At 31.5% G+C, this 16,301-nt stretch overlaps 1 protein-coding gene across 3 annotated transcripts in view; it reads left to right on the forward strand.

Moving 5' to 3' along the window:
- The window catches only part of LOC126853286 (neural cell adhesion molecule 1-like), a 347,428-nt gene that overhangs the window by 255,907 nt on the left and 75,220 nt on the right, over positions 1-16,301 (forward strand). The window contains exon 3 of one of the 3 annotated variants that reach the window (XM_050598888.1): positions 10,575-10,621. The exons of the other annotated variants lie outside the window; for them this stretch is intronic. The gene's annotated coding sequence lies outside the window, so the exon portion shown is untranslated. The remainder of the gene's footprint in view (positions 1-10,574; positions 10,622-16,301) is intronic. 3 annotated transcript variants of the gene reach the window in all.

The raw sequence follows: 16,301 nt of genomic DNA on the forward strand, positions 1-16,301 counted from the left end.
CGTTTTAATAGGCAAGCTGAGTGAGAAGATGAATATAATTGAAGCTCCGAGATTAGCGTTTTCGGATAACAAATCTTAGAATGGTGGAAATGTCGGCGATGCTGGCGACGACATTAGCAGTAGATATAAAAATTCACCCTCCTAGACGTTCTATAGGAACGACGTTTGGCAGCGCGCCCGTATTTGTTGACTTGAAATTTAGCGTCTGGGGATTGTTTTGGCTATGTGCCATTATCTGTTACGCGCGAGTTGATTCGCGCGAATACAAAAAAAGAGGACGATGAAAGAGAGGGAAAAAGGAAGCTAGAGAATTTGCCCATCATGTCCTTTTGGAACAAAAAGAACGTTAAATCGCATTATTATTCGGCATGACAATTATTCATTTGCATTATTATTTCTCGCTTGCAAGACTGCGAGATCTTCCATTGTTAATGATGCACAACCCTCTCTGCAGTTTGCGGCATTTTTGCTTTTACTCGAGTCACTCGTACAAAATACTTTATCTTAAATAATTTTAGTAATAATGATAAAAAGAGCGTGTAATCATTTCCGCTTTCACGTTTTGGCCATCGAAATATTAAAACTTTCTGCCAAGCTTGCTTAGACGCTTTAATCTCTTAACTAACTTTTTTATATCTTTTTCTGTAGAAATAAAAAGTAAGAAGAGAAATGGAATGAATGCAAATGATGAAACTGGACATTAGTACTTCACCTTTATTTGAGAGTATAAAGATCTGGAACACTCTGACATTTGATGGAGTCTTAATGACTGGTTGGAGGTTGCTGCTTTATATTCAGCTCCATTTCTCCCCTATCGCCCTGCACCTCGTATCGACAATCTTAGAGTACTCACGTTCTCGAACTTAACACATTGCGACAAGGATAAATTCGCCGCTCGAAAGCGGCGTCTGGCTTCGTCTGCAATTTTTCTCGAATATTTGTTACATCATCTGCGGTGCCACGCGTAGATCAGAAATTTTCTACCATCGACAAAGATTTTAAAGCAAAGGAAAAACAAAATTTTTGTACCGATGTAATAATTACGAGCAGTTTATTACAAGCTGATTCTTTACCAATTAATTATTTTATAATAATTTATATAATCAAATCGTTCGTGCTTTATTATAAATTTTATGTTTACAGAATAAAGACTGTTGAAATATAAATACGGTATGAAAGCTTCTTCTTTTAGGGGGAGAGAATTACGTAGGGTTTTACTTTTTTAAAGCAATATATGATTTTGCGCGTCACTTGATATATAAATATATATAATATACATTTTTACCATGATCATTATGCGTCCCTTTTTATTCTCATATTCTAAGGGCAAGTTTATCGGACCTTCCTGAATATATCAGTAGGTTTTCTTCACGTTCGTATACACATATTGCACGATATGTATATAGCACGCGTAGCGCTATAATGTTCACGTATCAATGCAATATATTCGTGCGTAGTCGTCGCACGCTTCCGATCTCGTTTCAACCGCGATGGCAACGTAAATATTAAAGATAGCGCGGCGCATGGCGCGCCGTCTGTCAAGATTAGACGCCACCCTCGGCGTGCTGAATATAATGCTGCAAAAAGCGGGGAGCGGTGAAAAAGGGCGAAGACCAGATCCTACAAATTACTTCTCGCGTCGAGATCCACCGTGGCGGGGTGAGACGGAAAAGCGAGCTCGTTTGATTTCATCCTTGTCTGCTCCATGGCAAGCGCGTTTTTCTTTGTCTCCAGCTCGTTGATCTCCCTTTCGATGTAACACCCCGACACTTGGGAGGTTTACGACAAAGGAGTCCGTTTGACGAGTCGCGACAGGCGTTTCCCTCTTTTTCGAGGACTTCCTTTCCGGCGATCTTGTCGTCGTCTGCGACATGCTCGCGCAGATTATTGACGTTTAAACTGGTAATTTTATATCTGATATTGCGAATATTTGTAAGAAATAAAAATTATTAAAGAGAAGAGATTCTTGTTAAATTTATAAACAAAATATAAAATCTTATATAAGATTAATCAATTGCATATTTTAACATGGCATTCTGGTTAACTTTAAGCTTGTGATTTCTTGTCTCTTTTATAGTTATAAATTAACAAATGAAAATAAAGTCAAGATCTCTTGCTCAGAAATTGAAGTTAATCGAAATCGGTGAAATTGATTCATAAAATATTAAAGACAAGAAAAGATGTTAGGAAAACATTAAATTTATAAAACATATTGGAACTTATTAGGCGATGGGATACGGTTTATAATATTTATCTTTCATATCTCACAAAACGCTTGTTTATTGCCTCTTTAAAATTTAAAAGATTATAAGTTAGTGTTAAATTTTTTATAAGATGTCATAAGAGAGCAAGAAATATCTTTAAATAATAAATATTTTGATATTATATATATATTAATAAATATTTATTGATTTTCAAAATATACGAACAGATATACGAAAAATATTTTCCTTTAACATACATATCGTTAAGCAAATTATGATGTTCAACGTGTCGATGCATACAAATGAAAAGCTCTTCTACTATATTTCAAACTTTGTGCAACGTTGATGCGCACGTCAAGGCGAAGTTATATCGAGGAAAATGTCGCTATCGGTTTTGCTTGGAATGACTTGGAAAGCTCTCTCTCTCAACGGATTTCAAAATCGTCTTCGGATTGCGGCGTGAAATCCATTACTGTCCTCATGAGGTGGCGTCGCGTACATCATATTCCTTTGAATTTCCATAAGTGCGGACACTTCTCAACGCTGCAGCTCTTTGGACGAGATGCAAATGGGCTGGGTACGTAAATGCAAATCTGCGAGTGCATGGCACGGACACAACGAAGGAGATAGTGCTCGCTTGTTCCGTGTAGATCCTACTACGGTATTACAGTAATTCGCTGTCATTCCACGACTGATTCGTCAAACCCTCGCTGTATTCGTGCATACTATAATTAAGCGTGTATTAATGAAGTCAAGAATGAAAACTGTATTTAAAATCCCAAAGTATAAAATTTTTCTCTCTATAGAGGTATAATAACTTTTATATAAAATTAAATTTTCTCTTATTAAACAGTTTGAAAATAGTTTGTGAATATCTTTATATAGATATGAATACATATGTATATACCCTGAAGAAGTATTTAGATAAAAAAACTTTAGTATTAAACATTATTGATCTTTTTATTGAATTATGTATTGTGTATTGTGTCGCAAACTATTTGCACATTAATTTCTTTTTACAAAAAGATTAAATTTTTATACAAAGAAAGTAAATATAAATTCTATATATAATAATCTTTACAACATGTATTATCACAATTTTCCATGTCTGTGTGTGCTTTTATAAATTAATTTTTTTAATTATTAATTATTTCTTTATAAATTTATGTTAGAATTTTAGTGTTGCAAAAATCTTCTAAAATAATTCAATTTTTTAAAAGTTTTTGAAACATGTTTATGAAACACGTTGCATTATTATTTTTTTTTTTTTTTATCAAAAGCGGACGCAAAATTATTATTCACATGAAAAATGGAATTTTAAGCACCGCTTCGGCAAGATCGGGGCTCGCGGAGTTCACCTCAACTTGCAAGTCATTGCCAACAACGTCAGGCATACGAAACTACGAAAGCGGTTATATATGAGCGATGTGCCGAACCACGTTGGATCTAATCCAGCGTGCATGCTGAGGCATACATCAGTGACTGCTAATGTACCGGCACATACCTGCAGTATGGCAACTCGTGCACGTATGCATGCGGTAATTCCGATAGCTCCACTTTGGAGGTCCTATCCACGGCTTGTAAACGGATGGAACGATCAGTCCTATCATTATTAGGGTACCCGTGAATCTCGTATTGTCCGCGATAATCAAATGTTAAGAGAATTGACCCCGCGTGCGTTAAACGTTTTCTTCTTTTTTATAAATATATATCATTTACACAATATATATTAAATTATATATACTATATATAATATTCTTTTTTGCTAATGTAAAAATGCAAAATACCAGAAACAATTTTTTTGAAAAATATTTCCCACGTAGCTTAAAATTAGCATTATCTGCATATTTTTTTAATATGATTGTACACATTAATACCATTTTTTCCACAAATATCTGACTTTTATTTAATTACTCAATTCACTAATTAATTCAATTTACTAATAATTTACTAATTAATTTGTCTATTTCAGAATAATTAAATAAAATTTAAATTTTCTATTTCCAATATATCAATAGCAGTATTAGACGAAATAATTTAATTTCTCTAAATATACGATACAACTCTCGGTTTAATCGATCGTCTAGAATAGCGAAGGTTTTCGCGCTGAATCCGGAAACGGGTTTTACGGGTTTCCTTGACAACAGTTCAACGATACTAGCGGTATCGACAGATGAACGGAAACATCTGGCATCATGTAGTGAGTGTAAGAAATGTTACTGTTTGCGGGCCGTAATAATGGAACTCGTTTGCGTATGGTAGAGAGACATGAAAATACGGTCTTATAGCGAATCATCGTCGCACTTGCGCCTGGAATATTTACTACCTTTGCTTTCTCATAAATTACCTCGGAAAGGTTAACGATCCTCTTCGTTATTTCGTGAAACTGCTAAGCTCGGAATATTACTCGTATCACACGAGCTTGTGATTTACACAAGCAATTTTAATATTCTCTTCATTAATTTCATTTTTATATACTTTTTTTTTTTATTATATATATATATATATGTACACGTTTCTTAAAATATATTTTATATTTCTTGAAATTTTTTTTATTTGCTCAAGTTGAAATATAAAATCATTCTTGTTTTTTTTTCTATTTTATATTAATAAAAATTTGTCAGTACACAAATGTAAATGTATTAGATTGATGTTCTAGATAGATACTTACTTGACTTATAATCAACATGTGTTCTTATTTTCTACAATATTTTAAATAATATTGATTCCAGAATAATCTAATCTAATATGAAAATATAGATATGTATTATAGATATTTATATTAGATATAATTTAGATATTAAATATTGCTTGAATATTGTGAAAATTCATTAAATTTTTGCGCTACAAGCTAGCGAAAAATAGAAAAGAGCGCTATTGTCGTTAATGACGTTAATATAATATGCAGTTCTCGAATTAACGTTCTATCTATACCGTAACAACATTCCCGGATACATTACATTAGCTTCAATGATTTACGGTATTCCATACATCTTGCATCTTGCATGTTGTGCTCACTCAAAGGAAGATCGATGCAAACGCGCGTGGCGTCGCGTCGTGTCCGAGCGGCGTCGTAAACGAGGCAACTGTTTAACAGCAAGACGTGAGTTGTGTATCTGTTGTGCGACATACTTGCAGTCAAAGTGAATCATTATTGGATGCTTTGTCCCACACGAGGAGAAATCCATGGAACTTTAGTTAGGTAACCGCTTCTGCCGTGGAAAGTTTGCGCTTCTGGTGAATGCGTCTTACCATCAGCGTCTAGATTTCTTTATTTTTGCCGCGCTACTGCAAAGTTGAGAATTCGTTATTGATGTATAAACTTGACGGAAGTTTACTGCATGCTTATGACGAGGAGCATAAATAAACTCTGACACATAGTTGTTCAAGAACGGTACCTTGCGTGTTTCATTATTTTGATCTTGTAATTAATTTTAAACCTAACTCCTTTAGTGTACTTGTATTTTTATAATTGAAATTATTTTTAAATGTTTTACTAAAATGGAATAATATATTTTTATATTTATGTATTAAAAATCAAGACAAATTCGGCGATATATGATCTTAAATTTTTAAATTTCAAAGTTTTGTATTTTGTATTTTAGATTTAGAATTATGTGATCAATTAGAAAAGACGTTAAAATGTACTTAAAGATTGCATAATAGAATATTGCATTGTGCAGTATTAATAGTCTTTATCTATCTGTGAGATCTCGGAGATAGCAAGACGCGGGTGAGAATTGCTTTCGGAAACGCAGCACACGAATAATCCTTCAGTGTCAATGGATAATGATGATGCCGGTATACTGACCCACGAAGATTTATCAGCACGCAAGTAACGGCGGGGCCACTCGGCCCCGCACTTTTTGAGATTTTATTTCGCTCGGCCATCTCGGTAAGCTGGATATCGCGTGACGAAACTTATTGGAAAAGTTTTACTCACCTCGCGGGAATTCCGCAGTCGCGAAAGTACGATCGCGAGGATTTGCCGGCTGTTATGGAATATAGGCGGACGGTGAAACACTTGAAATGTACAATGATAATAAAGACGGAGCGTCTCATAATGAAACATTTCATACGCGTATCGGTTCGCGAAAGTTCGAACCGATTATTGGAAAAGTTTCCTCTGCGCTGACAAAAACCTCTTAATTCACGGTGATTTTTCATTGGCAAGCGCTAACTTAATAATCCCCCCTTCGACTTATCGGAATTATGATATGGATTAAAACCGTTAATTCCGGCGTACATCAACAATAAAAAAAAGTTTGAAATACGATTGAGGTTGTCCAGCGGAAACGATTGAATGAATTCTCCGTCTCAGCTGCTAATAATCTCATTGCAATCTCTATCATTAATTTTGATATCTCCAACATTTTAACATTCCACCTTTTTTCCTCTTTATTGCTTTAATAATGGCAATTTTCTTCAATCAAAAATTTGAAAATTTAATATGTAGATATTTTTAATTCATATTTAATTTCACATTTTTTTTCAATATGTAAAATACGAGAAAATATGCAGAGTTTTAATATTTAATATTTAATAATTCTTTATTCAAAAGGTTCATCTATCGTTGTAATTATATATAAAAAGTAATAATAAGACTTTCTTTTCATAAAATAATCATAAACTCTGCAAAGTCTCTTTTCAAATTAAATTAAGACGTGGAAATATAAAATAAGCAAAACAAAATTTTGACATAAAAGATATTTAGACGAAAATAAGGCATCAAAAATACAAATTATTGTGATTCAGATAAGACAGACAAGCGACAAATTTCACCCGACAAATTGCTAGATCACGAAAAAATAATGGAAGAGAGAATCGCGAGCGTAGGAGAAAAAAACCTTCGACTATTGCGAGTATTACGAGGATGGTTTGACAACGCGAGCGGATATTAATGCGTTCGGGCCGAATTTGGCCGGAGGGAGAACAACGCTAACTAAACTTCAATCGAATTAACATACTAATGACGCCCGAACCAATTGCGAAACTTTCATTTTAGCCGAGCAACATCGAAAACAGAAAAAAAAAAGAACAATCTCTCCGTTTCCCATATCAACGAATATTTACTCAGTTGCGGAATTTTTTACACCAACTTAACGATCGTTTGCCAGGCCATAAGAAATTTAATTAATACATTTCAATACGAACCACATATATATCTATACTCTCCAGATGTTAATCCTAGAAGCTTATGTGTAATATAAATAAATATAATTTTCATGTTCAATTTACGATACAGATCAAATGAATAATTGTTAATAAGATGACAACAAATTATATTGAAATATAAAAGAAATATATTTTAGAATTAAAAAGAGAGATATACGAATGTGTAAGCTGCTTTTTATAAATCGATTTTATATTTATTTTAAAAAATTCAATAATTCTGATTGCGGATTTCCTCTGGCTTAGCCAATAAATGGAGTAAATAAAATTATTAGAGATAATAAAAATATATAGAAATATAATAAAATATTTAAGATAATTTAATTAGTCGTTTAATCGTTTGGATTATGATCCGTCCTAGATACTAATTGATTCACTAATTACGTTAATTACGCTTTGCAATTAGATATTGACGATTCTATTTGTTTCATTAACAATTTGCTTTTGTAATGAGAACACAGCTGTAATTCTCTATTTTCTGCTACGATATAAATCAAAGTTATCATGTGGATCTAACGATGTCGCTTTTTTGTGAAAATAGTGGACGCTTCATAAACAGAAAACAAGTCTTTTACGAACTATCACAGCTTTACGGTGTACAACATCAAGCTAATGTTCTGTATTAAACGAGCTTATACGTGATAAAAATGGTTTACGCGCAAAAAAAGACATACTTATTAAGCGCGTTGTACAGGATGTATCTTCAGTATTTTGTAAAAGCAGCTTCGAAAAACTATTGTATTCTACTGTTCAATAAAAGTTTATAAATTACACTATGATACGAATTAGAATACAAATTTAACATTTAAATCTCTCTTTTATAAACTATATATTGAGTTTAATTAGATAGATTTTTAAAACATAAATAATATATTTAAATTGATGGCGTGCCATTATCCCGTATTAGCTAAATTTTAGCGCATATCATAATTGCTACACAATAGCGAATTAAAATCGGTTATTCTGTATTAGAGAAATTAATATTTTAATAATATGTATACTTTAATGTATAATAACATAATACTCTAATAATATGTTTTAAGTAAATATGATAATTAATTCAACCAATGGTTTATTAATTTATTTACTAATGTGTTTTCACACTTAAACCTTCACCAATATAAGCATATTTACAATACATAAATTCTACATAATTTCTACATTATTTCAATGGGAAAGTGAAAATTGATTGTTAAATTAACCATTAAGGAGTTCTTGATGGTTAATTATACATCGGTACATTATTGTAAATTGCAGAAACCGGCAGCAACATCCTTATTAATAGCTGGCATTCAGTATTTATAATCAGTTTCGACGTGATTTAATCCTGAGGGCTTGATTAAATCGGCTTTTACAAACAACCGCACCGCGGTTGATTACATCAAAAATTTTATATATATATATATATATATATATATATATATATATATGCGAGTAAACACATGTTTTAGACTGTCAGAAGTATAGTTTTGATATCCTGTTAAATATGTTCAAAGAAATCTTGATGTAATATTCCTACGTTTTTATTGTTCATGTGTTTAATTACGTACTGTAATATGTTTTCATTGAAACAGGCAAAAATTTATGTACGTATTTGTAAATTATACATTGCCAATTTTTAAAAAGTTTACTAAAATACTATAAACGCGCTACGCGTGCGCCATTTATTTTATGTGTATGTGTATATAATTACTTACATATTAATTCTAGTTTTCTACTTTTTCAAAATAAATTAAATAAAAATTACACACCCACTTAATATTTAAACTATCAAATGTGTCTCTCAGTTACAAGTACAGTACAAGCTTTTATTGATATAAAGTAATGTTCATCGTCGAGATAACCATTTAGCATCGCGAAAAAAAGATAACAATATCGTCAGTATCGATTTAATAAACTAAGTAATATATTAATTGATAATTTAATAATTGATTTATAATTTAAAATACATGTATAATTTAATATTCCGTTTGTATATACGTATATAGTACGGAAAATATTTCGGCAACGAATAATCAAAACATAACATGATACATGGTCTTGACGATGTAAACATTAGCGCGCTTGTTGTTAACGTGTTATGGCAACTTTATTATTCTCACGGCGATACTCGAACAGTAAGGAAGTAGAACGCGAGACATTCCATCAAATTTTTCTATTCAACGCGATCGCGTCAAGTATCAGAAAATAATTTGATATCATAAATAATTAATTATCTTTCACACACTTTAAATTTTGAATAATACGTAATATTATATCATAATGGATAAATTCCGAAGCGCGCATTTTCCATGACATTTTAATCAAGAATCGAAATAATTAGAATCAAAATTGTAAATTATTGTTTTATCGCGATCTTTCTTTCTCTTTCTCTCTTTATAAGCAATAATTATTTCTTTAAAAATACTTGATTTTTAATTATATTTCATATTTTATCGTTATTCGATTTTTTGATAATTTAAATATGATTCGGCTTGAGAACGCGTAAAATAGTCAAATTGCAAGTTCAAATAATGATTAATATAATAATAAGCTCCTTGATATATTAATCGTTTATTAAATAATTAATCTATAATTTAAAATACTTGTATTATTTAATATTCGACACCGTATATACGTCATAGTACGCAACATACTTTCGGCCGCGAAACAATAACATTGTATTCGGCCTTGGCGATGTAAACATTAGCGCGCTGTTGTTAACGTCTTACGACTTATAGCCTTGTTATCATTCATACAGTAACGCTCGATCATTAAAGTAGTACTTGTCGATTTGCAGTGCGATTCACGTGTGAAACGGGATTCGATCGTGCGGAAGTTTGAAAGTGCGGGAGTGTCGTTCAAAGTATCGCGCGTGTGAATCAATCTGAGAGGAGGAGGAGGCCTAGGAGAGGCATCCTGCACCGGCGGAGCAACCCAAGGGTGAGTATTATTATTATTTTTATATTAATTATTATAAATCCCGCATTAATTCGATTCGATCATTGTTTGAATAATTTAAACAAGAGAGACTCATACTATACAAGTTTTTATTTAAAATAGTTTTCTTTTGTAGAATTTATAAAATTATTTCATATTTATATACCTTCTTATTATTGTACGCATCGGATATAAAATTCAATGCGCACAATAATAATTTTTTAAAATATTAATAATTATTTTAAACTATAATTTGGATTTTATATTTGTGTGTTGCAGACAACGTAGCCTCAAGATCAAATCTCCGCTGTTGCGCATCAGTGCCGGTGAGTGATACATTTTATTTTATTTTGAGGTGACGGATCCGTAGATATTGTAGACGCAAATGTAGATTGTAGATTGTAAATAAATCTGTTGCCTCAAAATGGATGGGCTAGAATAGATTAAATCAAATAACTTTCAATAGACTTTTTCAATATACATCAAAACATATTAGAAATATAATTTAAAATGTAAATTAAAACAAAAAATTGAAAAAAATATAAAATATTTTTTTCAATAAAAATTTTATTTAATTTATTTAATGTAGAAGACGCTAATAACTTTATTTCTTATATGACATATTGATAATTATTGTGTGATGTTGCGCCAAATTTGTCATAATTTTTCATAGCCCATCCATCTTTATTATCGTAGCAATGAAAGCTTAGACAGTTTGTCACACATCGTTTTAATATAATTTTACTCGAGTCAATCTAATGCCAAGTTATCAATCAAATTTAATCATTGTTTGTAGTAATAACATTTAATCTTATATTAATATATAATATTTATAATATGTAATTTATATTAAAATAAATTAATAAAACATTTACGTGTCATATAATTTGAATAATTTGTCAAATTATTCATATATCAAATTTTGCAATTTTCGAAACGATGCATGACAAACTGTCATGTCATAAATGAGCGTAAAATTATGCTCGTGTACCCCGGCGACAATAATTTGCCGGCAACGGAAGGAATTTTTTTCCTTCATTGATAGGGGGTCGAAGCTACATCTCTGGCTAGACGTAGCCAGAATTAATATGGCCAGAATCAACGATAGGTAAGTCCAACGGAAGCAGCCTACGGTGCATTATATTAGGACACGCGGTTAGGGCACGCATCTATTATAAAATACATATAACTATTATAAAATTAATTATATAAAATATAACAATATGTAAAACTAATATGTATTATTTGTTTTTCAAAATCATTTAAATCAAAATTATATATATATATATATAATATTTGAATTTTCAAATACGCAGCCATGACAGATTTTTATTAATATGAAGTAATGAAGTAGCGTAATATTGAAATAACCAATCAACATTGAGAAAAAGAAGCAACAATATTTGCGAGTATAGATTTAACATGTCCTTTTTAAGAGTGGATATTAATTAATAATTTTTCTTATAAATAAAATTGTAATTAAAGAAATTGGAACAAAGTTGTGCTGCAAGATTAACTGCAGATTTATTCGAAAAAAATTGCACGTTGCAATCATTAAAACATATTTATAGCTCTCGCGTGTTTTTAATGCATATGCTTTTTTTTATATTTTCTTCTCACGCGTGGAAAATTAAGAGACGATTTCGCGTAATGAAGAAAATTCTAAACGCGGTTGTGTTTTATATGATAATGACTGCTCGATGTCACAAAAAATAATTTATCATTTTACGATGAAAAATTATCGTCACACATTCCCATTTTTTGCCGTACTCACGCGATAAAAGACAAAAATTATTCAAATCTTGAATGGACTTTGTTATATCCTCAGAATGAAACGATGAGGCTTTGTTGTTGACACGCTGTTAGAATTAAAAATCGTTATTGATGCGCGACGTGCGAGACGCAATCGTCCACTGCCGCTGTCATTTCTTCTTTCGTTCTCGTTAGCTTTTGCTCGCATAATTTACATCGCGATTTATTTAATCCGCATTAACGAGCGCATTATTAATCGTGCTGGCACGATGCCACCGTTTACCGCTCGGCATGTTTTTCTCCCGACGTGTAAATCCTCTCAGCTCGTGGCTCTTGGCGCGGTATAGAAGGGTGGGAAACAATGGAAATGCATGAGCGATTTTTCGCGGTAATGCCGGGCGCGCGCTCGTAGGATTTGTGACACTAAAAGGATTTCATTGATATTAAATGGCCGCTATACTCGCATTTATTACGGCGTACACTTTTCGCCGAGTTGGCTAAAAATCATCCGCTATTAATAATTCGGTCGGGTCTGTACGTGAATGAATATATGTCTTTCAACTCTCTCTTCTCCTCTTTCTCTCCTTTCTCTTCTAATATTAATTTAATTTGTGCAATTAATTCTTGCATTTTTAGATGTTTCTTTTTTCGTGTGTTTTGCTTTCATAACGTATGATAAAAATATTCATCTTTAAGAATTATACGCAAAATTAAATTTATTCTAATTATATTGCCATTTCTGTGAATTTAATGTCGAAATAATCGTATAGTAATACTACTTTTCATTTCTTGCAAAGTTTTACTTTAAAAAATATCTGTTATTAAATCTCTATAACTTTAATCAATCAAATTAATTTAAGAAATAGAATAAAGAAGAAGAGAAAAAGAAAAAGATAAATAAATGTTATAATTTATATTAAATTTAATAGTTCTATTTGAATGAAAGTTATGTAAATTTGTTCATGCTCGATATATTCTAACTGTCTCTCTCTTTCTTAATTCACGGTTAATTCTTCCACTTGCATATATTTCTTTTAACGACTGTTTCAATTTCTTAACATATGATAAAAATATTTAATTTCAGAAATCATATGCCCAAAATTAAAGCGATTTAATATAACTTTAAATAATACAGCATTGCGTTGCAATTAAATGTCGAAATAATCATGCGGTAATATTACTTTAAATAGGATATAGATATGTATTTTGCTTTTGACAATTGAATATATTTTCGAGTTTGCTTTTAATGAAAGCAAAAACAAAAGCTTATTATATCCGAAAAGATTATCTCCGAAATATTTATTATTTATCAATAGTAGTGCATAAAGCTAAGGAAACAAAAGCCAAGCAAGTTAGACTTTAAAGCTACTCTTAAAACTTGATCTCTTTCGTATATATAGAAAACGTGGTGAGAAAAAATTTCTCGTGGCGGTGTAACGTGACGCACGTAGCGATATATTCTGTAAATCTTCCCGATACCATTACAGTTGCCATTGTATATATACGAGGGTGGAACGTGCGCGTTACGATTTAACGATCACAAAAGGTTGCGCGCGTAAAGGAGAGAGAAAGTTGTCCTCAAAACTTTCGACGAAAGTCGACTGCCAGTCTATCGCACTCTACCTGTCCATTTGCCATTTACACTATATGGCATTATATAGCCTGATACATGGACACATTCCATTATTGTATAGTGGTTTTTAGAACCGAATTTAACTTGGGAGATCTTATACGTCGTTTAGCTGAGGATCGGATCTACTCTACTTTCGAGTCTTGAATTCTGGGCCATATATCATGGCTTTTCCGATTTCAATCTTTAGTCGAAACTTGCAGAGAAATAATGCGATTTTGAAAGCTATCTTATAGCGTGAATGATAAACTGAGAACGGGCAATTCATCACAATAAATATGATCAATGAAAATACTAGATTTATATTAATATTATCTGAAATTAATGGACCGTTGATTAAAATGGATTAAAATTTTTTGTTTTTTTTTCAAAAATTATTTTAAATAAAGTTCTCAAAGTAGTTTATTTTTCCTTCACAAATTTATTTATGTTCCATATTAGTTAAAACACATATTAAAGAAAAAATAAATCCGAGTTCTCTTTTACTCTACATTAATAAAAAAAAAGTTTATATATTATTAATTTATTATTACTATAAATATATACATATATTATGCATGATTTTTGATAATAACTATAGCGGAATATAATAATTATTATTTTTGTCAAATATGCAGTAACTATATGTTTATAAATCAATGCGAGAACGAAAACACGTTCTCATAATGACAGAATAAGAGCGACCCGCGGCGCGGGTTCCCATTATTCCAGCAGTAGATGAAATTAGGAGCGGTTGCCGTCGCGAAGCGAATTCCGAGACGGGATTCCTTAGAGAGGTACCCTTCTGCGGTTGTGTTACCACATAAATTGTGTTTTGGTTGTGAGTGTATTTTTGGCTGTGTGTTGGTGTGCGAGAGAAACGTAAAAGTTGGAGCTATTCACGCAGACGCATATTGCGAAATCCGTTGGAATCTCAAAATGTTCTCCAACGAGAGAACGTGTTTTCAGGAATTCTTGGCACATTCCTTACTTCGAAGCGCCATAATTTTGTAATATATAAATCTATATATATATATATATATATATATATATAGATTATATGACAGACAAATTCGCTTCTTTGTCGTTCGTCTTCGAGATAAAGAATTGTTCCTTGCGGCAAGAAAGCTGGACGTTCCGACGACACGCTGGCGGCGGTTTATCGGTACCGGAAATTTCCGGATAGAATCGTTTCTTCGAGTCTCCGGGTTTTGAAACTTTGATCGCTCGCGGCTTTGTATAAACTACGCAAAGTTCACGAACTGCACAGAGCGCGGCATAGATATGAGCGGTGCATTTTGGGTTAAACGTAATGCGGAAAGTTGGGATGCGAGACGGATTTAAGTGCAGAGAACGCTGAAACGGATGATAGAAGGGGAAAAGATTTTTCTCTCGTATAATGAGGCAAAAGGATCTCGAAAGGACTTGCTTAATTTAGACGTGTACGTGAATATTTAACTCTGTATGAAACTAAACATCAGACTAAACGAAACAACATTTAGAACGTATACTTAAGAAACTAATTTTTCATAATATTTAAATGCACTTAAAAGCACTAAAGGACTTGTTTAATCGCGCTCATCTGATAATCACATAATTAATGTAGATACAATACACGGACAAGTTAAAGAATATTTTTAAAAATAAAAAGATAAAAGTAGAAAATAGCATATTAATTATACAATAAGTAGTCTGAAAGACGTATATATAAAACTGTATTTCAATTTAAAACTAAATATAATAAACTTTGAAAAATTATGAATTTATTTAAATGTTAACTTTTGTATCGTTGGATCTGCCGAGTCAATTTTACCTAATAATTTTTAGATGAAGAAGATTAAAAAAATCTCTTTTCCACATTTATGTGTAATAAATTATGTTGATCTCATTGTTGTGCAATAAATTATCTTGAATTTTCTATTCTAAAACTGATGCAGCTGTCGATTCTCCGCGAGATTTCAATTTAGAATGCTGCGACTACGAAAACAGACAGAATTCTTCAAAAATGAAAATATTGGAAAACCATTTGAAACGAAAATCCATATTTCAAGATGAGATTTGAAGATGGAACTGTTTTGATAAAGTTACGTTTGATGGATCTGCTTTTACACAATAATAAATATACACACTCTTGTACACTATTAATATTTGATAATTTCTCTACACAGTTAATTATAATTTCAATATAATAACAGTATTAGTTATTTATATATAGTAATTTTAAATATTTTTATTGTTATACAAAAAATCGAAACGATTTGAAAGATAATTTAAAAATTACATTATTTTTTATTTAATAATAATTTTTTTTTTACAGTTTTATAAAGAAATAGAGAGAAAGTATTCTAATTAAAAAATATTCTATTGCATATGGAGTTATAATACATTACTATAATTATATAATATATAATTTTTCGATGTAATATCATTCAGTTATTAGCGCTAATAGAAATAGGGAACTATTAATATGCTATCTTTCTCACCCCTTTTCATAAAAGATCATGCGATATGGCGAGGGCGCGATCTATTTTAGAAAATTGTACATTTGCATATTAAACATAGCTATTTTCATCGCCGGTCATTCGCTTTCTTGCTTTACGATGATAACGTTACGATCGTGCCGCGCGACGCATCTCTTTAAAAAA

The sequence above is a fragment of the Cataglyphis hispanica genome, chromosome 12 (assembly GCF_021464435.1).
Source record: "Cataglyphis hispanica isolate Lineage 1 chromosome 12, ULB_Chis1_1.0, whole genome shotgun sequence".
NCBI lineage: Eukaryota > Metazoa > Arthropoda > Insecta > Hymenoptera > Formicidae > Cataglyphis > Cataglyphis hispanica.